Source organism: Phyllobates terribilis, unplaced genomic scaffold (genome assembly GCF_046119375.1).
Source record: "Phyllobates terribilis strain yellow unplaced genomic scaffold, ASM4611937v1 Scaffold_7__3_contigs__length_470593459, whole genome shotgun sequence".
NCBI classification, from domain to species: Eukaryota; Metazoa; Chordata; class Amphibia; order Anura; family Dendrobatidae; genus Phyllobates; species Phyllobates terribilis.
In genome coordinates, this window is record NW_027362767.1 from 45,355,513 (window position 1) to 45,379,458 (window position 23,946).

Consider the following 23,946-nt stretch of genomic DNA (forward strand, 5'->3'; position numbering starts at 1 on the left):
GCAAAGGCAACAGACCCTCAACTGTGAGAAGAATTAGGTCTGTATAAAATGTGCAGCTTCCACTCACTGACAGCAAGCAGAGATTTTGAAAACAATGAGAAATTGAAATTGAAATTAAACTAGCTTTAGATAAAGCATGAAATGAAAATTGGCCATAAAAAAAAAAGAATAAAGGAACATTTTTTCCAAATTATTGGTCAGGAACCAGTGGCGTACCACGCGACTGCTATGGGGCCCGTGAGCTTGGGGGGCCCATAGCAGTCCAGGGGCGGACATACCGCTGCTGGCGCAGCTGCGCCGGGGGGCCCGCCGGTGCAGCGTCTCCCTGCTCCGCTGCTGACAGAACAGAATGGCAGCGGAGCTGCAGAGATCCGTCCTCTGCTTCCTGCCCGCCGCTTTCTCCCTCACACAGGCACGCGCTGCTTGATGACGTATTCATGCAGCGCGGGCCTGTGGGAGGGAGGAAATTGCAGACAACAAGGATGCTGCAGCCTGCGGGGGAAAGGGCAGAGAGGTAAGTGTTTTATTTTTATTTTTTTTATTTTTACTGAAACGCTGGGGAGAGCAATAATGGGGCTGATGGGGCTGGAGAGAGCAATAATGGGGCTTATGGGGCTGGGGAGAGCAATGGTGGGGCTGATGGGACTGGGGAGAGCGCTGATGGGTCTGGGGAGAGCAATGGTGGGGCTGGGAAGAGCAATGATGCTGCAGCTTGCGGGGCAACGGGCAGAGAGGTAAGTGTTTTTTTTTTTTTTTTTACTGAAACGCTGGGGAGAGCAATAACGGGGCTGATGGGGCTGGAGAGAGCAATAATGGGGCTGGGGAAAGTAATGGTGGGGCTGATGGGACTGGGGAGAGCGCTGATGGGTCTGGGGAGAGCAATGGTGGGGCTGGGAAGAGCAGTGATGCTGCAGCTTGCGGGGGAACGGGCAGAGAGGTAAGTGTTTTTTTTTTTCTACTGAAACGCTGGGGAAAGCAATAATGGGGCTGATTGGGCTGGAGAGAGCAATGGTAGGGCTGATGGGGCTGGAGAGAGCAATGGTGGGGCTGATGAGGCTGGGGAGAGCAATGGTGGGACTGATGAGGCTGGAGAGAGCAATGGTGGGGCTGATGAGGCTGGGGAGAGCAATGGTGGGGCTGATGAGGCTGGGGAGAGCGCTGATGGGTCTGGAGAGAGCAATGGTGGGGCTGGGAAGAGCAGTGATGCTGAAGCTTGCGGGGGAACGGGCAGAGAGGTAAGTGTTTTTTTTTTTATTTTTACTTAAACGCTGGGGAGAGCAATAATGGGGCTGATTGGGCTGGAGAGAGCAATAGTGGGGCTGATGGGGCTCGGGAGAGCAATGGTAGGGCTGATGGGGCTGGGGAGAGCAATAGTAGGGCTGATGGGGCTGGGGAGAGCAATGGTGGCGCTGATGGGGCTGGGGAGAGAGCTGATGGGTCTGGGGAGAGAAATGGTGGGGCTGGGAAGAGCAGTGATGGGGCTGATGGGGCGGGGAGAGCAATGATGGGGATTAGTAGACCAATGACAGGGATGGGGAGAGCAATGACGGGTTTCTGGGAGAGAGCAATGATGGAGGTGCTGGGAGAGTAATGACGGGGGTTGCTGGGAGAGAACAATGATGGGGGTGCTCGGAGAGAGCAATGACGGGGGTGCTGGGAGAGAGCAATGATAGTGGTGCTGGGACAGAGCAATGATGGGGGTGCTCGGAGAGCGCAATGACGGGGGTGCTGGAAGACAACAATGACGGGGTGCAGGGAGAGAGCAATGACGGGGGTGCAGGGAGAGAGCAATGACGGGGGTGCAGGGAGAGAGCAATTACGAGGTTGCTGGGAGAGCAATGACAGGGGTGCTGGGACAGAGCAATGACGGGAGGTGCTGGGACATAGCATTGACGGGGGTGTTGGGAGAGAGCAATGACGGGGGTGCAGGGAGAGAGAATGACGGGGGTGCAGGGCGAGAGCAATGATGGGGGTGCTGGGAGAGAGCAATGATGGGGGTGTTGGGAGAGAGCAATGATAGTGGTGCTGGGACAGAGCAATGATGGGGGTGCTCGGAGAGCGCAATGACGGGGGTGCTGGGAGACAACAATGATGTGGTGTAGGGAGGTAGCAAAGACGGGGGTGCTGGGAGAGAGCAATTACGAGGGTGCTGGGAGAGCAATGACAGGGGTGCTTGTATATTTTCCATCTGCACATAGCCTTACAGTTAATTGGGGAGAGTCACAGAGACTGAATAATTTATATTATTGGCAGGTGGAGATTATAGTTAATGGGGGGCACAGTGCTGCTTATCACTTTATATTTTGATTACTAAGTGGCTAATAGTATATTAATGGGGGGTTACAGACAGTGGCGTACCGCCAATGGCGGCAGACCACGCGACCGCTATGGGGCCCGGCGGGTGAGGGGGGCCTGCGACGGCCGCTGCGGTCCGGCGGCTGTGCTGTGCTGACAGTGCTGTACGTTCCTCTAATCTTCCTTTCTGGTTCCTGGTCTGCTGCCGGCTGAATGCTCTGGCTGGATTTGCATAAGAACGTCACGCCTCCTGGCTGACGTAGCTTTCCAGCCAGAGAGCAGCAGTGTGCAGGGCCCGGGCCAGAAGCAGGAAGTCAGCAAATGAGGGTGTGCTGCGTGCACGGAGAGAGAGAGACGGTGAACAGGGCCGGCAGTGTGTTTTTTTTTTTGTTTTTTTTTATGTGTCCCCTCACTGTGCTGGGCTGGTGCTGCACTTTGCTGACTCCTGACTGGGTGGAGGTGGGGGGCCCCTGGCTGCACGCAATGTGGAGGGTGGGTAGAGGTGGGGGGCCCCTGGCCCTGGCTGCACACAATGTGGAGGGTGGGGGGGCCCTGGCTGCACACAATGTGGAGGGTGGGGGGCCCCTGGCCCTGGCTGCACACAATGTGGAGGGTGGGGGGCCCCTGGCTGCACACAATGTGGAGGGTGGGGGGGCCATGGCTGCACACAATGTGGAGGGTGGGGGGGCCCTGGCTGCACACAGTGTGGAGGGTGGGTGGAGGTGGGGGGCCCCTGGCCCTGGCTGCACACAATGTGGAGGGTAGGTGGAGGTGGGGGGCCCTGGCTGCACACAATGTGGAGGGTGGGGGAGGGGAGTAAATAGTGGCTGCTGGCTCTGATCCACAGTTTACACATTACAAGGGGTGGAGGAGGTGGGGGAGATATTCTGCCTGCACACAATTTGCACATTACAGTGTGGAGGAGGGGGGTAAACAGGGCCTTGGCCCATCAGAGGGGCCCACTCGCTGTCGGGGCCCAGGCTGTTCCCCCAGCATCTCTGCTCCGTATCTGACGCTGCAGGGGCGACACTGCACTTTTAATTGTGCTTGTGTGTTGCCCCGGCTACGTTATTACTAGCAGGCACAGCGCACTGCACGCCGCCATGTCTCTTGAAGTGACCGCATTCACACAGTGCTAGTTGTCCTGCTGGGGGAGCGGCCCGGGCCCTGACGGCGAGTGGGTCCCTCTGATGGTCCAGGGCCGTGTCTGTGACTGTGGAGGCCCTGCACTACCACATGGCTAAGGAGCTGGATGGGGCATTCAGACTTTTGCTATGGGGCCCCATGATTTCTATGTACGCCCCTGGTTACAGATCTGTATTCAGGGGTGCAGTGTGGGGGAGACACATGTGTATATACAATATATGTGACCTTGTTATTATCTAGGCTGGAGATCATCATGACAAGACGAGTCGTGGCTGGGAGATGTCGACATGAAGGTCTGACCAGATGGAGAAGAAGCAGCAGAAACTGACTCTGATCAGATGAGACGTCAGCGGTAAGTGCCTGGATGTAGATATTATTCTGTATCTGCGCTGTGTGACTTGGAGTGATACTGATAATGTTACATGTAAAATCCCTTAGGCCACATTCTCACATTTGTGTGAAATGTCAGATCTTTTTATCGGATGGTCCACGGACTCGTAGAGGTTTACAGATCCATTCACACATCCATGAAAATCACAGATCTGAGAATAAGATCTAAGAGGGTCAGAGAATGTCCTGTTCTGATCCGATTTTGAGGATTATAATTAGAGATGAGCGTTGTTCTACTCGAACTGTTCGCGAATCTCAAATTCGAGCTGTTTTGGGCGGTGTTCGAGCCGTTCGGCGAACACGAACAATTTGAGAAAAATTCGGCTGTTCGAGGTTATGTTCGATAACTGTTCGTGCACCAAAATCATAACTGGATTTTTTCTCAGTAATGATGAAAATTAATGTTAATACGCAGTTTGAGTGTACAGTGGGGTGGGGGGAGGGGCAGGGGATGGATCTCTGCAGGAACAATGAAGATCTCCATTTTTTTTTCTCTTTCCCGCATTTACAGTGGGGAGGTGCAATCTGTCAGCCTATCAGCAGCGCACACACGGAGCGAAGTGCTTTTTTTCACACAAGCAAGGGCATGTGTCATTGGCAGTGTATGTCACATGTCCTTGCCCTATAAGACCAAGCCATTTTCCCCGTCGCCACCATTTTCTCACTGCTGCAGCTGCGTGTTAGACGGCACCGCTGTTGCTGTGTGCGCTATACCTTGTTAATTTCAAGCCAATTTTCGCACAAATCTACAGATAGCTTGGGAGTAGGGAATAGTTGTGATTGCAGTCCTTTTAAGGACTAGGTTACAGCATTTCCTACGACTTTTATCAGGCAGGTCTGTGCTCTTAAATAGATAGGTTGTGGGAGTAAAGACTAATTGTAATTGGAGTCCTTTTCAGGACTAGGTTACATCAGTTCCTATCAGTTTTTGCCAGGCAGGTCTGTGCCAGTGCTGTGCAAGTTTTTTTCACAGCATTTGGCTGAATCTAGCAAAGCTAATCCTTTTTGGCCTATTGCAGAGTGTGTTAGTCAGTGGAGTAGCCTATCTGTGTTGCAAGATATACCACCTGTGTATAGAATACCAATTTTTTTACTGCACCTAGTGAAGTAAAATCTTTTGGGCATAGCATCATTCTATTAGTCCATCTATACTGACCTCCATCAGGTTGCAAACTGAATCTAATTTTTTTCTGCATCTAGCTCTGAAAAAATATTTGGCCTTCTAGCAGTGTGTGGGACTTGTTCTATTAGTCCATCTATACTGACCTCCATCAGGTTGCAAACTGAATATATTTTTTTCTGCATCTAACTCTGAAAAAATATTGGGCTTCTAGCTGTGTGTGGGACTTGTTGTATTAGTCCATCTATACTGACCTCCATCAGGTTGCAAACTGAATATATTTTTTTCTGCATCTACCTCTGAAAAAATATTGGGCTTCTAGCAGTGTGTGGGTCTTGTTCTATTAATCCATCTATACAGACCTCCATCAGGTTGCAAACTGAATATAATTTTTTTCTGCATCTAGCTCTGAAAAAATATTTGGCCTTCTAGTAGTGTGTGGGACTTGTTCTATTAGTCCACCTATACTGACCTCCATCAGGTTGCAAATTCAAAATAATTTTTTGTATGCATCTAGCTCTGAAAAAATATTTGGCCTTCTAGCAGTGTGTGGGACTTTCTCTGTTAGTCCATCTATACTGACCTCCATCAGGTTGAAAATTAAAAATAATTTTTATCTGCATCTACAGTACCTCTGAAAAAATATTTGGGCTTCTAGCTGTGTGTGGGACTTGTTGTATTAGTCCATCTATACTGACCTCCATCAGGTTGCAAACTGAATATATTTTTTTCTGCATCTACCTCTGAAAAAATATTGGGCTTCTAGCTGTGTGTGGGTCTTGTTCTATTAATCCATCTATACAGACCTCCATCAGGTTGCAAACTGAATATAATTTTTTTCTGCATCTACCTCTGAAAAAATATTGGGCTTCTAGCTGTGTGTGGGACTTGTTGTATTAGTCCATCTATACTGACCTCCATCAGGTTGCAAACTGAATATATTTTTTTCTGCATCTACCTCTGAAAAAATATTGGGCTTCTAGCTGTGTGTGGGACTTGTTCTATTAATCCATCTATACAGACCTCCATCAGGTTGCAAACTGAATATATTTTTTTCTGCATCTACCTCTGAAAAAATATTGGGCTTCTAGCTGTGTGTGGGACTTGTTCTATTAATCCATCTATACAGACCTCCATCAGGTTGCAAACTGAATATATTTTTTTCTGCATCTACCTCTGAAAAAATATTGGGCTTCTAGCTGTGTGTGGGACTTGTTGTATTAGTCCATCTATACTGACCTCCATCAGGTTGCAAACTGAATATATTTTTTTCTGCATCTACCTCTGAAAAAATATTGGGCTTCTAGCTGTGTGTGGGTCTTGTTCTATTAATCCATCTATACAGACCTCCATCAGGTTGCAAACTGAATATAATTTTTTTCTGCATCTAGCTCTGAAAAAATATTTGGCCTTCTAGTAGTGTGTGGGACTTTCTCTGTTAGTCCATCTATACTGACCTCCATCAGGTTGCAAACTGAATATATTTTTTTCTGCATCTACCTCTGAAAAAATATTGGGCTTCTAGCTGTGTGTGGGTCTTGTTCTATTAATCCATCTATACTGACCTCCATCAGGTTGCAAACTGAATATAATTTTTTTCTGCATCTAGCTCTGAAAAAATATTTGGCCTTCTAGTAGTGTGTCGGACTTTCTCTATTAGTCCATCTATACTGACCTCCATCAGGTTGCAAATTAAAAATAATTTTTATCTGCATCTACAGTACCTCTGAAAAAATATTTGGGCTTCTAGCTGTGTGTGGGACTTGTTGTATTAGTCCATCTATACTGACCTCCATCAGGTTGCAAACTGAATATATTTTTTTCTGCATCTACCTCTGAAAAAATATTGGGCTTCTAGCTGTGTGTGGGACTTGTTGTATTAGTCCATCTATACTGACCTCCATCAGGTTGCAAACTGAATATATTTTTTTCTGCATCTACCTCTGAAAAAATATTGGGCTTCTAGCTGTGTGTGGGTCTTGTTCTATTAATCCATCTATACAGACCTCCATCAGGTTGCAAACTGAATATAATTTTTTTCTGCATCTAGCTCTGAAAAAATATTTGGCCTTCTAGCAGTGTGTGGGACTTTCTCTGTTAGTCCATCTATACTGACCTCCATCAGGTTGCAAATTAAAAATATTTTTTATCTGCATCTACAGTACCTCTGAAAAAAATATTTGGGCTTCTAGCTGTGTGTGGGACTTGTTGTATTAGTCCATCTATACTGACCTCCATCAGGTTGCAAACTGAATATATTTTTTTCTGCATCTACCTCTGAAAAAATATTGGGCTTCTAGCTGTGTGTGGGACTTGTTGTATTAGTCCATCTATACTGACCTCCATCAGGTTGCAAATTGAATATAATTTTTTTCTGCATCTAACCCAGCCAATAGTTTTGGCCTAATACCACAGTTTGGCCACTCAGCTCTGCTCGGTTACCATCCATTGTTTTTTTGTGCAAACAACTCCAGAGTTGTGAATTAGTTAACCACCAAAATGAGTGGAAAAAGGCCTGCTGCTGGTGGAAAGGGGAATAGGCGTGTTGGGAAGGGGAAAAAAGGTTGTGTCCGTGGGGTAGGTGTTAAAGCAACAGTAACATCTGCAGAAGAAAGACCATCTTCCAGCCAAACTAAAATGTCTACTTCTTTTAGCGGACAATGTGATAAGATCCCTTTCTTACGGCCACGCCAATCGCTACAAATTCCAGATGAGGCACAAAAACAGCAGGTGCTTCAACGGATATCAAGTGCTCCTTTAAGTGGGCTCTCCTCCACATCAACTTCAACATCACAAATACTCCAGTCCTCAAAGGTGTCACCCAAATCGCACTTGCTTCCTCACAGCTCCCAAATCTCCAGCTGCCCGTCTGAGTATGAGGTAGAAGAGATGGTTGAGTCTGCAGAGCTGTTTACTCATACTATAGCCTGGGAATCAGAGGTCGACTCCAGCGCTTCTGTGAATCCAGACGAGGAAATGATCTGCACTGATGCCCAGAATCTTTATGAGTCGGATCCAGGACCAGACGCAGAAGGTTCTGACCATAATGTAGACCCTCATTCCCAAACTGTAACTCCTGTTGGTGGAGACAATGAGGAAGACGATGATAAGACTCAAATACCTGATTGGAGCGACAACTTTAGTTTTTTGTCAGGGCAGGAACAGGTTGGCTCTGAGGACGACGGGTGTGATAACGCACAGGGTGATGATGATGAGGTCGGAGATCCCACTTACTGTCAACCCACAGTCAGCCAAGAGATCAGATCAGCAGAGGAGGTGGAGGAGGATGCTAGTGACGACGAGGTCAGGTTGCGCCTTCCTGGACAGAGACGTAGTACTGGAAGCACGTCAACAACTGCATCCTCAAACACAACTCTGCCTCTCACCACAAGTCGTGGTGGCTCTTCAGGTCGCATGGGTGCTAAGCCTTGCATAGCCTGGGCATTTTTTCAGATCGATAAAGATGACCCAACTCGTGTTATCTGTAACATTTGTCAGCAAAAGCTAAGTAGAGGCCAAAAAATACATAGTTTGAGTACTTCATGCATGAACCGGCACATGGACATGAAGCATAAGTTGCAGTGGGAAGCTCAGTGTGCTACAATGCGGCCTAGCCGGCCGGGCCAACCACCGTCTGCCATATCTTGTGCATCCGCGGCCTCTTCATCCTCTGTGACTGGGGGGACAGCAGTCACACCTGTTTTGGGGCGCAGACCTGCCACCTCTTTACCCGCAACAGCCAGCATGATTGGCAGGTCATCATTTTCTTTGGAGGTGGTAACACCAGCTGGTGTTGAGCGCTGTCCGACATCGATAGCACCACCTTTGGATCAAGGCAACCTAACATGTCCGCCTGCATCTTCCTCACAGACCGGCAGTTTGCCGGGGACACCCTTATCAACCCCGTCTAAGCATAATAGCCAGCCCTCGGTCCCTCAGATGTGGACAAGTAAAAGACCATTTCCTCCTAGCCATGAGAAAGCTAAGAGGTTGAATTTCACCATCTGCAAGCTCTTGGCTACAGAAATGCTGCCTTTCCGCCTGGTGGACACAGAGGATTTTCGAGACCTTATGTCCGTCGCAGTGCCCCAGTACCAGATGCCCAGTTGGCACTACTTCTCAAAGAAAGGTGTGCCTGCGCTCCACCAGCATGTCGCACACAACATCACCGCTTCTTTGAGAAACTCTGTGTGTGACAGGGTGCATTTCACCACAGACACTTGGACGAGTAGGCATGGACAGGGGCGTTACATGTCGCTGACTGGGCACTGGGTAACTATGGTGACAGCAGGACAAGGGGCTGCTGTCCAAGTCTTGCCGTCCCCACGAGTTGTGCGTCAATCCTCTTTATGTCAAAGTTCCTCCACTGCTTCTGCCTCCTCAACCTCCTCTCGGTCTTCCACCTGCACCCAAAGCCTGTCTGGTCATGCCACAAGCTTTCTAACTGCGCAGAAGGGATCCTGCACACCTCCTTACTATGCTGGCAGTAGGGCTCAACGTCATCAGGCGGTTTTTACTTTGAAATGTCTGGGAAATGTGAGTCACACAGCTGAGGAGTTGTGGTCAGCTCTGGAGAACAAATTTCATGAATGGCTGTCTCCACTGGACCTGAAACCAGGGAAGGCCGTGTGCGACAATGCTGCAAACCTGGGTGCGGCCCTTCGCCGGGGCAATGTCACACACGTGCCTTGTATGGCTCACGTGTTGAACCTGGTTGTCCAGCAATTTTTAGCCCACTATCCCAGACTAGATGGCCTTCTGCAGAGGGCACGGTCGCTGTGTGCTCACTTCCGCCGTTCGCATCCCGCAGCTCAGCGACTTACATCTCTACAGAAGTCGTTGGGCCTGCCACTTCACCGGCTAAAATGCGATGTGCCTACCCGGTGGAATTCAACTCTGCACATGTTGCAGCGACTGTGGCAGCACCGACAAGCCCTGGTGCAATACGTTCTGACGTATAGCCTGGGCCAACGAGATCCAGAGGTGGGGCAAATCACGCTGGAGGAGTGGTCTCAGAGCAGGGACCTATGCACCCTTCTGCACAGTTTTGAAATGGCGACGAAGATGTTTAGTGCTGATGATGCCATTATCAGCATGACTATTCCGGTGATTTACATGCTGGAGCACATGTTAAACAGAATTCGGAGTCAGGTGGTGGCACAAGAGGAGGTGGAGGAAGTAGAGGAGGAGGAGTTGTATGCGGAAGGGCTAACATCGGCAAGGTCCAGACGGTCGGCAGCACCAAGGCGGCAGGCATGTGAGGGTGGGGGAGATGGTTTTACCAGGGCGCATGGTAGCAGCCAAACTAGTGAGGAAGGTGCAGGAGCCCAGGAAGAAGTGGAGGACGAACTGATGGAAGACTCATCAGATGAGGGAGACCTTGATCACATTTCTGTTGTGCGAGGTTGGGGGGAGAGGACAGAGGAAGGAAGCATGATTGTTACCTCGCCACCAACACAACAGGGACTTGGTGCTCCTGGATGCGCAACACACATGAGTGCCTTCTTGCTGCACTACCTGCAACATGACCCTCGAATTGTGAGAATTAGAAATAATCCTGACTACTGGGTTGCCACACTGTTAGATCCCCGGTACAAAAGTAAATTTGCCGAAATTATTCCTGCCATAGAAAGGGATGCACGCATGCAGGAGTATCAGCAGAGACTGTTGCAGAATCTTACATGTGCTTTTCCACAAAATACCAGTGGTGCACGTAGTGAATCTCACAGTTCCAACTTGCCAACCGTGGGACCGTCAAGTGTTCAGCACTCAAACCGTAACAGAACCACAGTATCTGCTGGTAACATCAATTTTGCGGAATCATTTCACCACTTTTTTAGCCCATCCTTTGCAAGGCCACAGGAGACAAGAAGTCTGACACATAGTCAACGCCTAGAGACGATGGTACAGGAGTATCTCCAAGTAAACATTGAAGCCACGACTGTGTCACTGGACCCTTGCTCTTTTTGGGCTTCCAATCTGGATAAATGGCCGGAGCTAGCCACTTACGCCTTGGAGATCTTGTCATGCCCCGCAGCCAGCGTTCTGTCTGAACGTGTGTTCAGCGCTGCTGGTGGTGTGCTGACAGATAAGCGCACGCGGCTCTCCACTGATAATGTAGACAGACTCACGTTCATAAAGATGAACAAATCATGGATCCGAAACGACTTTTCTACCCCTGTGTCATCCTGGGGAGAGTAAAAGCTTGATGATTGGTTAAAATCACCCTACCAACCGTTTTAAGCTTTCAAATTACTAATCATGTTTATCTGTATCTTGACTGGAAAATAATTTGGGCTTTGTAGCAGTGTGCAGCACTGATCCTATTAGGCCATCTATAATAAGCTTCACCAGATTTAAAATTAAAAATAATTTTTAGCTGCATCTAGCCCGGAAAATAATTTTGGGGCTCCGAGATGCGCAAGACACATAAGTGCCTTCTTGCTGCACTACCTGCAGCATGACCCTCATATTGTCAGAATTCGAAGTAATCATGACTACTGGGTTGCCACACTCTTAGATCCCCCAAACTTTTCGATCAACCTTTTCATTTTAATAAAGACCAAAAAAATGGTCATTTTTGAAATTATAAGCATTAGCAGGTTGTTAGAAACTGAAATCAAACAGTTTTCAACTCAAAACTTTATTCTAGGTGATGTTACATTTTCACATAGGACCCCTTGTTCGAAAGGAGCTTCTGAACTCTCTCGTCCATTGAATTTGTCAGGTTTTGGATGGTTTCTGCTTCAATTGTTTTGCATGAGGACAGAATACCCTCCCAGATCTGTTGCTTAGATGTGAACTGCCTCCCGCCATCATAGACACTCCTTTTAATGATGCTCCAAAGGTTCTGAATGGGGTAGAGGTCAGGGGAGCATGGGGGTCACACCATAAGTTTGTCCCCTTTTATGCCCATATCAGCCAGAGATGCAGATGTTTTATGTGCAGCATGAGATGGTGCATTATCATGCAGAAAAATGATCTTGCTGTGAAATACACGGTTCTTCTTCTTGAACCATGGCAGGAAGTGCTGTTTGAGAAAATCCACATACATTATGGAGTTCATCTTTAGCGCCTTCAGGGATCCTAAAGGGGCCGACAATCTCTCTCCCCATGATTCCAGCCCAAAACATTACTCCACCTCCTCCTTGTTGGCGCTGTAGCCGTGTTTGCGTGGGGTGTCCATCAACCAGCCATCCTCCACTCCATCCATCTGGACCATCGAGCGCTGCACGGCACTCATCCGTGAACAAAACAGTTTTGAAATCAGTCTTCATGTAATGTTTGGCCCACTGGAGCCGTTTCTGCTTGTGTGAAGTGGATAGAGGAGGTCGACAGGATGGCGTATGCACAGCTGCAAACCTCTGAAGGACCCTGCATCTTGTTGTTCGGGGGACGTTGGAGGCACAAGCAGCTTCAAAAACTTGTCTGCTGCTATGACAAGGCTTTTTTGCCGCTGCTCTTTCAACCTGACGTAATTGCCTGTAGGAAAGAGTCCTCAATTTGCCCTTATCAGCACGCACACGTGTGTACTGTGAATCAGCTACATACTTCTTGATTGCCAAGACACTTCATCCTGATCATCGCACAATGTTGATTGTAGTCATGCCTTGACCTAAACACTCCACAATTTGTTGCTTCTCAGCAGCCGACACATCCTTTTTCTTTCCCATTTTGGCAGAAAATGTAGGCTGCTTAATAATTTGAGAGAGCCTTCTTAAGTAGTCTTGCCTTTCATTGGACACACCTGCCAAACTAATTAGCACAGGTGTCTGCAATTGCTTACAGTGATATAAAGAGCCCTGACACACATCACCATCAATGAGTTTAACTGACAAACAAACAAATTCTTCCCTTATCACTCCTAAACACTTTTTGCATAATAATTTGGAACACAGTGTACATGTGCTTTTCCACAAAACACCAGTGGTTCACGTAGTGAATCTTACAGTTCTAACTTGCCAACCGTGGTCTGTATGGAATTGTTCAATAAAGGGCCCAAAATGAAGATAACATAGATGGGAGAGGTCTCTATGAATAGGAATTCCTAAGTATTTGATACCCTGTGAGGGCCAGGCAAAGGGAAAGTTGGACTGGATGGAATCCTATATGGATTTAGGGAGGGAGACATCGAGGGCCTCAGACTTCGCTGCATTGATTTTAAAATTTGACCATGTAACAAAGTGATCTATTTCAGCCATAACAGCAGGGATGGATATATGTGATTGAGTGATATATACTAGGACATCATCAGCAAATAGAGAGCACTTGTACTCGGTGCCTCCCACCTCAATCCACCTAATATTGGGGTTATGGCGAATTGATGAGAGCAGGTGCTCCGTCACTAGGATGTATAAGAGAGGGGACAGAGGACATCACTGCCTTGTCCCATTGGTGATTGTGAAAGGTGATGAAAATGTTCTGACGCACCCCCTGGGCCTTGGGACACCCGGAGCCGGACCCTTTTTGGTGGATGCTGGTGGTTGTAGTCTTCGTGGCGGCGACCCGGTTCCGTGGCTCAGGGCGGTCAAACCAGTGGCGGAACTATTTATGTGGTTTTGATGTTTAAATGTCCGACTACGCCACCCGTGGATTGCGGTCAGAGTGAACCGCCGCTACAGGGCAGACCGCTGAGGCTGGTGTTGTGGGTGCAGCAGAGCGTAGCATAACTCCCCACGGGAGGAGTATAGCCTCAGGGCAGTGTATGCGGAGGATGGGGGTGATGGTGCAGGGCAGCAGCAGTAACGACACGGAGTCAGTGATGCAGTCCAGGGCCTTTACTCACAGTTCTTATTATCCAGACCACGTCTGCAGGTAACGGCTGCCCACGTCGTACTGTGCTTACCAGGTGAGGGGCTCAGACAACTCCCAGATAACTTTGGAGCGCTTCACAGGACCCCCTTTGTGTGTCCTTTGTCTGGCCTTTCTTACCAACACTTCTGTCCGGCTGCCTCAGGCCTCCTCTTGGTAAACTTGGCGCCAGTTTCCCTGACCCTATGTGGTGCCTTCCTAGCGGGTGTAGCGAGGGGCTGCGCCACATAAAATGTCAGAGCCTCCGGTTTCTAGCTGAGGGTCGTTTCCTGCCTCCACTAGTTCAGGGACCGGTCTCCCCCTTTGGCCTGACCCCTCCACGCAGGTGGATTCGGGCGTGCGGTGGCTACTCGCCCGTCCGCACCCCTGGGATCCCTTCATTCCTCGTTCCTGGAGCCTTCTCCGCTCCTCTTCCTTCCTTCTCCCTCTTCCAGGCCTGGGCCTCTGTTACTAGGCCCGCCTCCGGAGCAGAGCTCATGCAGAGCCCCTGCTCCCTGCCACTTCTGCTCAGACTTCTCTGCACTGAACTAAGATGGTGCCCACCTTTTATACTCCCTTCTCAATGCACCCAGGAACTGCTTCCTCCCTGCTCCTGCACTACAGGGTTCCCCTTCCTCAGTGTTCCCTCCCCCCACTCCAGCCAGGGACAGGGACTGTCGTGCCCATCTCAGGGGCATATTGGTCGCCCTGCCCCACGGCAATGTAGTGTAATGCATGCAGGTGTCGGGTCCTGATCCACACTCCATCCTTACCTGAGAGTGAGATATCACACCTCTGGGTGAGGTGCAATACGTCTGTAGCAACCGAGCCCTCAGGGTGCTACAGTTCCATTTATCTTCAGCCTAGGTGACGTATTGCGATACAGGGCCGTGATTTTGGCTATAAAAGGGTCCCCTAGACCCCTACCCCAAGCTTTTTAAGAGAATCATATATGGCGTGCCAGGAGACTCTATGGAATGCTTTCTCAGCATCCAACGAGAGTATCTAATTACAAATTTTTAACTGCATCTAGCCCAGGAAATACTTTGTGCCTAGTAGCAGTGTCTGCTAGTCAGCGGATTATCCCGGCTGTTAAGCAAGCTACACCACCTGTAGTTTAGACACTTAATTTTTTCAAAGGAAATGCTTCGGGACCATGGGATACTTAGTGAAGAGCATCAGGAGGCACCCCAAGGCATAGGGGCTGGGACTGGCAGTAGGATGCCTTGCGGTGGACAGCCGAGCTCGATCCTTATAAAAGCTTTTTAACTGCAGCAGCTTTAGTGGACGCTACTGGAGCTGGAATTACGCGGCTGCTGGCATGAGACTTGCCCTCCAATAGATCCTTGTAAATGGATTTAAAGTGTATTCATTCAAATTAGAGAGACAATTTAAATTAAAAAGCTTAGAGCTGCCTCCACCACAGGGGGGCTCGCTCGACCCACCAGCGGACAGGCACCAGTATTGGGAGAGGGGGGCTGGCCGTCAGGGTTCACCGCGGCTCTGGCACAAACCCGGCGACACGGAGGTGGCACGGGCAGGAGCGGACTGGCCGTGTCGGCTTCTCACTTTTTGGATTTTAGAAGGGCATGACATGCCTATATCTGTGTCTCCCCCTCCTTTTACTCCTCCACCTCTTTTATTTTCGCATGACTATATGTACTTGTCACTTTTCCATGTGTTAGTTATGTCTTCTGAGCAGTTTGTCAGCTTTTGGACACCTTTGAAGGTGTTTTCTATGTGTTTCTATGTGTTTTTGTTTGCCTGCCATTGGTTTTAACGGTGTTCGAAGGTGTTCGACGAACAGTTCGACGAACAGTTCGGCGAACACACGGGTGTTCGACGAACCGAACCGAACTCGAACACTACGGGGGTGGCTCAACACTAATTATAATAGGACATGCTCAATGCGTCTGTAAAACAGGGCAGCACAATGACACTGCACACAGATGCAGGAATGTAACCTTATTATGTATAGCATACTCCCTTAGTATATAGTGTACTCGCTTATTTTGTATAGCGCCATCCTTAGTTATATAGTTTTATCTTTTATTATGTATAACACCCTCCCTTATTACCTACCATGCTCTCTAGCTCTAGGGGCTCACAGTTGGGGGATCATACTGTGTTGGGGTCAGCAAACTTTGCCCTGGGAGATGAGGTGGGGTACAGTAGGGTCATTATACTGTGCATGTGGAGGAATTCACCATGGGGGTATCATACTGTGTTTGGGGGACACTTTTGTTGGTATCACACTTTATGGGACAATGAAAGAGAGATCTAGGACGTCAGCAGGAGGAAAATTACTATGTAAAGGCTGGAAAGTTGTGAGATCTGCTCTTCTGTGACCCTGACAATTATTTACTTTTTTTTTGGGGGGGGGGCCCAATTTGAACTTCTGCTATGGAGCCCCATGAATCCTATGTACGCCCCTGTCAGGAACTGTTGGATATTTTTCATGCATTAGTGTCTGGTGGTCTACATTGCATTGCTATATAGTGTAGACCAGCTGCGGCTGCAGGATGGCGACAGACTGGAAGATACATAAAGGACATCTATGGTGAGAGGGGCACCACCTGAATAAACTACCGGCAGGCGACGTTTTATAGGTTCCCTTCTACCCATTCCTTCCCCATTAGATTTTGCTACATGTTGACATGTGACGGACCTATTCTCAGAGTTTATAATACCAATATCTCCAGCCCCTGCCACTTTTGCCGACCCTGGACACCTGCGATGACAGTAGATAAATCAGCCAAAAAATCTGCACCAAAATCAGCCGAGGACGTGGACTTGTCTGTGGATTCTTGCAGAATTGCAGTGGAAATTTTTACAAAGCAATTCCAATAGCTGTGATTCAACCCTCAGGGTACGTGCACACAGAGTCTATTTGTGGAGTCTTGGGGGCAGAAACTACAATTTTTGGGGGTTTTAAAACTTGGAGGAGGATTTGAAGAGAGTTTCCGCTCAGTTTCTGGTCCAAAAATCTCCCTTAAAAACTTAGCGTGCTTATAGCCTTAGGGAGAAACCAGACCATACAGCCGACACTGTGCCGTTACATTCTCCCTAGGGGGCTTGGTGGCCCCATAATTTTGCCAGTAACCTGTGCACCTATTAGCCGCGGCGGGTGCCATCATTTGGCAATGTTTATTTAGTTACATAATATCGTTTTCCCCTTAGGGGTATGTACAGACATAGAGTTCATTGTCAAGAGCTTCTCTGACCAGCTGCCACTGGGGTTTTCAAATTGCCTTGATTTTGTGAGGGAACAGCTGTTTCACCCACAAGACCCCACTGGTACCTGGCCACGATGTAAAGGACACATTTGGTCGTACCCCACCATCTGAACAGTTCTTTCTTTAAACAAGGTCTTGATGGTCATCAATTGATCGCCACCGGTTTGACCACTGAAATTCCCACATATTTTTCCTGCAGTGGCCACTAGTGGAGAAATATGGTATTACAAGTCTTCCTATGCGGGACTTTCCTGAGTCTTCCAGAGTGTAGGTGATTCCTGACAGCAGTCCCATCCCCGACTTATAGAGCCATTATACCAGATGCCGCCCCAGAAACTGCTCCAAGGTGGCTCAGTGCTAACGCCATTACTGCTATGATGTGATTAGTAATGACCATCACATTAAAGTGGCAACATGTAAATAACAATTATTTCCAAGCAAAGAAAATATTGTCGTAAAATTAATTGATCAAGCAGCAATTTTTTTTATTTTTTTAATTATTTTCATTCCTTTCATAACTTTGAAACACAGCAAAGCATCAATAATGAATGATCAATACATCGATTGTATCCAGGACAAAGCCGTCCTGTGTAACGTGCCTGCGCGAGATAAGAAGCTGATATCCAAGCGATGAACGCTCCCGACACTAGATGGCCTGAGGGTGTTCTCCAGATAAAGGAAATATTAGTATTCGAGGAACATGATGCACGAGATATTAGAGTAACGACTTTATAATTGGGAGAAAACCAAGATCAAGGGGTGAGAAGCCAAAAACATGGCATCGGGGAGATTGACAAAATCCTAGCGACAAGCCACATACAATACATGATACTTATAGGACATGATATAAGATCATTGGAACAGTAGATGTGACTGGATCGTTCTGATGAAAGGATCAGAGGAGGATGTGAAGAATCATTTCGATGAAAGGATCAGAAGAGGATGTGATGAATAGTTCTGATGAAAGGATCAGAAGAGGCCCACGACCAAGACAGAGGGCAATTAATTAAAATGAATTGGTTATTTACAGCGAAATTCCTCTAATCCGGCATTGATGGTCTGCCAGTCAGAGGCCATCACTCAGCACTGCATATGATCAATTATACAAAAGCAAAAGCTGGAGGAGCCATCAGTGTAGTCCTAGGGGTCCAGAGCGAGCAACTGCACCCCTGTCCTGTGTCTGGAGTGAATAGCACATGATAGGTGGGGACCCTGCTACAGATTTTGCTCTAGAGCCGCTTATTGTAGCTCTTTACCTAATTTTTATTGATTTCTCAAGTCACCATGTCTATTGATCGATTAGAGGAGGATGTAAAGAATGGGTCTGATGAAAGGGGTGCAAGGAGGATGGGAAAAATTCTTCTAATAAAAGGTTCAAAGGAGGATGTGAAGAATTATTCAGATGAAAGGATCAGAAGAGGATGTTGTGAATAGTTCTGAAGAAAGGATCAGAAGAGGATGTAATGAATAGTTATGAAGAAAGGATCAGAAGAGGATGTAATGAATAGTTCTGATGAAGGGATCAGAACAGTATGTGATGAATAGTTCTGATGAAAGGATCAGAAGAGGATGTAATGAATAGTTCTGATGAAGGGATCAGAACAGTATGTGATGAATAGTTCTGATGAAAGGATCAGAAGAGGATGTAATGAATAGCTCTGATGAAGGGATCAGAAGAGGTTGTGAAGAATCATTCTGACTAAATAGTCAGAAAGGGATACGAAGAAACGTTCTGATGAAATGATCAGATGAGAATGTGAGGAATTGTTCTGATGAAATGATCAGAGGAGGATGTGCAGAAACGTTCTGAGGAAACGATCAGAGGAGAATGTGATGAACAGTTCTAATGAAGAGATCAGAAGAGGTTCTGAAGAATCGTTCTGATAAAATAATCAGAGAAGGAAATGAAGAAATTTTCTGATGAAGTGATCAGATGAGGATGTAAAGAATAAGCCCTGATAAAACAATCAGTAGAAGATGTAAAGAATCATTTTGATGAAAGGTTTAAAGGGGAGGGTGAAGATTCATTCCACTAAAAAGATCTGTGGAGGATGTTCTAAATAGTCCTGATGAAGGGATCAGAAGTGGTTGTGAAGAATTATTGTGATGAAATAATCAGAGAAGGATATGAAGAAACGTTCTGATGAAATGATCAGATGAGAATATGAAGAATCATTCTTATGAAAAGATCAGAAGAGGATCTAAATAATCATTCTGACGAAATGATCTGATGAGTATGTGAAGAATTGTTCTGATGAAATGTTCAGAGAAGAATGTGAAGAATTGTTCTGATAAAAAAATCAAAGGTGGATGTAAAGAATCGTTCTAGGACCAGAGGAGAAATGTGAAGAATCATTCTGATCAAAGGCTCAGAGGAGGATGTGAAGAATCGAGTAATGGAAACTATCCTCTAGGGCACGGGCCAATATTCCTGCAGATGATTTCTGCTCCAGGTGGAATATTTGCCAAGACGAAATGCTGCAGTTCTGAAGAATGAAGGGGTGGAATGCGCCAATAGAAGAGATCTCCAATAAATGGACCATTCAGGTTATTTTGTCTAATTTGTATCGAGTCTCTCCAGATTATATAATATATAGGGATATGGCCCTTTGTAGCAAAATGTCATTGCTCAACTTTCCTATATTCCCGCAGTCACTTTGCAGGCTGATAGGGTTCAGTTGTGGATGCTTCCTCTGCCCTCCTCACTCAGGTGTCGGGAGGGTTCTCCCCTTTATTTGAGGCATCACCCAGGCTTGTGAGAAAACCATACTGGCCAACACTCCCAAAATGTCCAGGATGCACATGAAATAAAAAAGGAAGACCTCCGGATCTCTCATAAAATAGGCAGATCTCCCAGCAATGCTCCCCTAACCTTACTCATTGTAGTGACACCAAGCCCTGGTGGCCAAAGGCGCATTAAGGGGGCGGAATGGGGCGTAGGCGGAATCTGCTGCAACTTGGGCATTGTTCAGTAAATTTAAATAAAAAGTATCCTAAAAAGTTGGCAAGTATGAGAAAGTTAGGTTCCAAATTGTAAAAAAGTTGTATGAAAAAAGTAAAAAAAAAAAAAACTTACCAAAATCGGGGTGAGTATTCTTCTTACCGTCGCTCTTCACCAATCTCTTCTACTCTCGTCTGTCAATAGAAAAGATAATGGGATAAAATACCAGAAAACCCAGTGTGGTTGTGACAGTACATATCTCTACAGTTATGCCCGATCTCTTACATAAAGGCTGAAGGTAAAATCCTGCAGCCACTAGAGGGAGCTCTGATCGCCAAAATCTGAACTATTAGCAGATGATCAATACATTACAAAGCTGGCTGTTTGATTATAATGGGTGCTATGTAAGGCATCAATGGAAGTGAACATCCGGCAATTACAGCTGGTCGCCCCCATACCTGGCTAAGAACACTTAAACCAGAAGTGCTCCTTTTCTGCCTCAACTCTGACAACTTGTGGCTTTACAACTGTCACGCACCTGCCCCAGTCCGTTTAATTTTCTTGTGCTCCACATCGCTCTTTGTCCAACATGCTCCCATGTAATGAACTTCCTAGGTCTATTTAAGGCTCCTAAGACTCACACCTGTGTCTTGGTATTGCTCTAAGGCTTGCTAGTAATGCTTTTAGTTTTCTGTGTACACTTCCAGTCCACAGTCATCAGTACATCTCCTGCTTGTCTGCGATTTCCAGTAACTTTGCTACCTGCTAGTGGTCTTCAGGACTTCACATACTTATCTGTGGTTTCCAGTAACCTTGTTACCTGTCAGGGGAGGACCCCACCTACTTGCCTGTGGTTTCCATTATTGCTACCTACTAGCCTGCAGTTTTCTGGATGCCTTCCTGGCTGTCGGCAGCTTCCAAATAACTCTGCAACCTGTCCGTGGTCTTCAGTAACTCTGCAGCCTGTCCGTGGTCTTCAGTAACTCTGCAACCTGTCCGTGGTCTTCAGTAACTCTGCAGCCTGTCCGTGGTCTTCAGTCACTCTGCAGCCTGTCCGAGGTCTTCAGTCACTCTGCAACCTGTCCGTGGTCTTCAGTCACTCTGCAGCCTGTCCGTGGTCTTCAGTAACTCTGCAGATGGTCTGTGGTCTTCAGTCACTCTGCAGCCTGTCCGTGGTCTTCAGTAACTCTGCAGCCTGTCCGTGGTCTTCAGTCACTCTGCAGCCTGTCCGTGGTCTTCAGTCACTCTGCAGATGGTCTGTGGTCTTCAGTCACTCTGCAACCTGTCCGTGGTCTTCAGTAACTCTGCAGCCTGTCCGTGGTCTTCAGTCACTCTGCAGCCTGTCCGTGGTCTTCAGTCACTCTGCAGATGGTCTGTGGTCTTCAGTAACTCTGCAGCCTGTCCGTGGTCTTCAGTCACTCTGCAGCCTGTCCGTGGTCTTCAGTCACTCTGCAGCCTGTCCGAGGTCTTCAGTCACTCTGCAGATGGTCTGTGGTCTTCAGTCACTCTGCAACCTGTCCATGGTCTTCAGTAACTCTGCAGCCTGTCCGTGGTCTTCAGTCACTCTGCAGCCTGTCCGAGGTCTTCAGTCACTCTGCAGATGGTCCGTGGTCTTCAGTCTCTCTGCAGCCGGTCCGTGGTCTTCAGTCACTCTGCAGCCTGTCCGTGGTCTTCAGTCACTCTGCTGCCTGTCCATGGTCTTCAGTCACTCTGCAGCCTGTCCGAGGTCTTCAGTCACTCTGCAGCCTGTCCGAGGTCTTCAGTCACTCTGCAGCCTGTCCGTGGTCTTCAGTCACTCTGCAGCCTGTCCGTGGTCTTCAGTCACTCTGCAGCCTGTCCGAGGTCTTCAGTCACTCTGCAGCCTGTCCGTGGTCTTCCGTAACTCTGCAGCCTGTCCGTGGTCTTCAGTCACTCTGCAGCCTGTCCGAGGTCTTCAGTCACACTGCAGACGGTCTGTGGTCTTCAGTCACTCTGCAACCTGTCCGTGGTCTTCAGTAACTCTGCAGCCTGTCCGTGGTCTTCAGTAACTCTGCAGCCTGTCCGTGGTCTTCAGTCACTCTGCAGATGGTCTGTGGTCTTCAGTCACTCTGCAGCCTGTCCGTGGTCTTCAGTCACTCTGCAGCCTGTCCGTGGTCTTCAGTCACTCTGCAGCCTGTCCGTGGTCTTCAGTCACTCTGCAGCCTGTCTGTGGTCTTCAGTCACTCTGCAGCCTGTCCGAGGTCTTCAGTCACTCTGCAGTCTGTCCGTGGTCTTCAGTAACTCTGCAGCCTGTCCAAGGTCTTTACTCACTCTGCAACCTGTCCGAGGTCTTCAGTAACTCTGCAGCCTGTCTGAGGTCTTCAGTAACTCTGCAGCCTGTCCGAGGTCTTCAGTAACTCTGCAGCCTGTCCGAGGTCTTTACTCACTCTGCAACCTGTCCGAGGTCTTCAGTAACTCTGCAGCCTGTCCGAGGTCTTTACTCACTCTGCAGCCTGTCCGAGGTCTTTACTCACTCTGCAGCCTGTCCGAGGTCTGCAGTCACTCTGCAACTTGTCTGTGGTCTTCAGTCACTCTGTAACCAGTCTGAGGTCTTCAGTCACTCTGCAACCTGTCTGAGGTCAACGGTTTCCAGCATCCCGTTTGCTTCCCTGAGGTCTCCTGGATGTCTCCTGCCTACCAGTGGTTTCAAGCAACCCGCCTGCTTGCCTGCGGTCTACTGGACGTTTCCTACTTGCCTGCGGATTCCAGCATCCCGCCTACTTGCCTGCGGTCTCCTGGATGTTTCCTGCTTGCCTGCGGTTTCCAGCATCCCGCCTGCTTGCCTGCAGTCTCCTGGATGTTTCCTGCTTGCCTGCGGTTTCCAGGACTTTATTAGAACTTTTAGTTTTCATTCTGTGTGTCCATGTTCCGCATGTTCCATCTGGCTGCTGCATTGACGACCATGGCCTGTGTGCCCCCCGGATCTTGGGCTTAGATGATCAACCTCACCATGTGAGCCCACCGTATGCAATAACAGCAACTTTTAAACGACATTTCCCAACATGCTTTGACAGCTGCAAGGACATGATGAGGGCTGTAGGTATTGGTCGGAGACCCCCTCCCCCTGCACTAGATTGTCAGTACCTTGATGGGAATAAATTATAAAAGTCCTCGCTGAGAACACAAATTAGGACAAAATCCAAAGACCGGGTCTGCGCTTAGATACAATTTGCTCCTAATTGCACTCCAGATAGAGGTTGTTTGCAAGTGCCCAAGAGAGCATATCCTGAAGATAAACACATTACAGAGCGGGATCTGCGGAATAACACCTGCCGGCTGTGTGTTTCTCCATGTTAATGCGGGTATTATAGATCCCAAACACTTCAATGGACATTGACCTATGCAAATGAGTGCCGGCGAAACACCATTGCTTGGTTACAGATGTCACATCAGGGGCAGACAGCGCACCTCTTACTCCAATTAAAATGCTATTAATACAGTTTCCCGAAGCTTGGTTATGAACCATGTAACGTAATACACTCATACGGGAAATGGTCTCAATACACGGCAGGAATATGGTAAAATTATAGTGGTAGACAGCAATATACACAGAATAAGTTATATTAAGCTCTTCCTATATCTCCTAATATCTATGTCTCCCACCCTACCCGTGCTCTGCATTCTGCCAATGATCAACATTGACTTCCTCCATCATCTTCTGTAGCGCCCCGAGGGTTCGGTCGCTACAGAGGTATTGCACCTCACCCAGAGGTGTGGTATTCCACTCCCGGGTAAGGATGGAGTATGGACCAGGACTCAGTTAGCTGCATGCATCACACACACCCCATTTCCGAGGGACAGCTCAACGGTGCTCCCATTAGACAGTAATGCAGGCACGACAGAACATGTCCCTGGCTGGAGTGGGGAGGGGGGAGGAATACCCAGTGATGTAGGAGCAGGAGGGGACAGTTTCTGGGCATAGGTAGGAGCTCATTGGTTGCTGGTCACCTGAGCTCGCATACTAGGGGAAGGTATATAAGGTGGGCACCATCTTAGTTCTGGGTTGAGTA

General features: G+C 48.0%; 1 protein-coding gene across 9 annotated transcripts in view; it reads right to left on the reverse strand.

Moving 5' to 3' along the window:
- GNG2 (G protein subunit gamma 2) overlaps positions 1-23,946 on the reverse strand; it is a 144,433-nt gene that overhangs the window by 37,799 nt on the left and 82,688 nt on the right. For 4 of the 9 annotated variants that reach the window (XM_073638481.1, XM_073638484.1, XM_073638483.1 and 1 more), the window contains exon 3: positions 20,054-20,112. The exons of 4 other annotated variants lie outside the window; for them this stretch is intronic. The gene's annotated coding sequence lies outside the window, so the exon portion shown is untranslated. Of the gene's footprint in view, positions 1-20,053; positions 20,113-22,661; positions 23,240-23,946 lie in introns of those variants that run through there. One more of the 9 variants, XM_073638485.1, reaches the window with a different exon arrangement.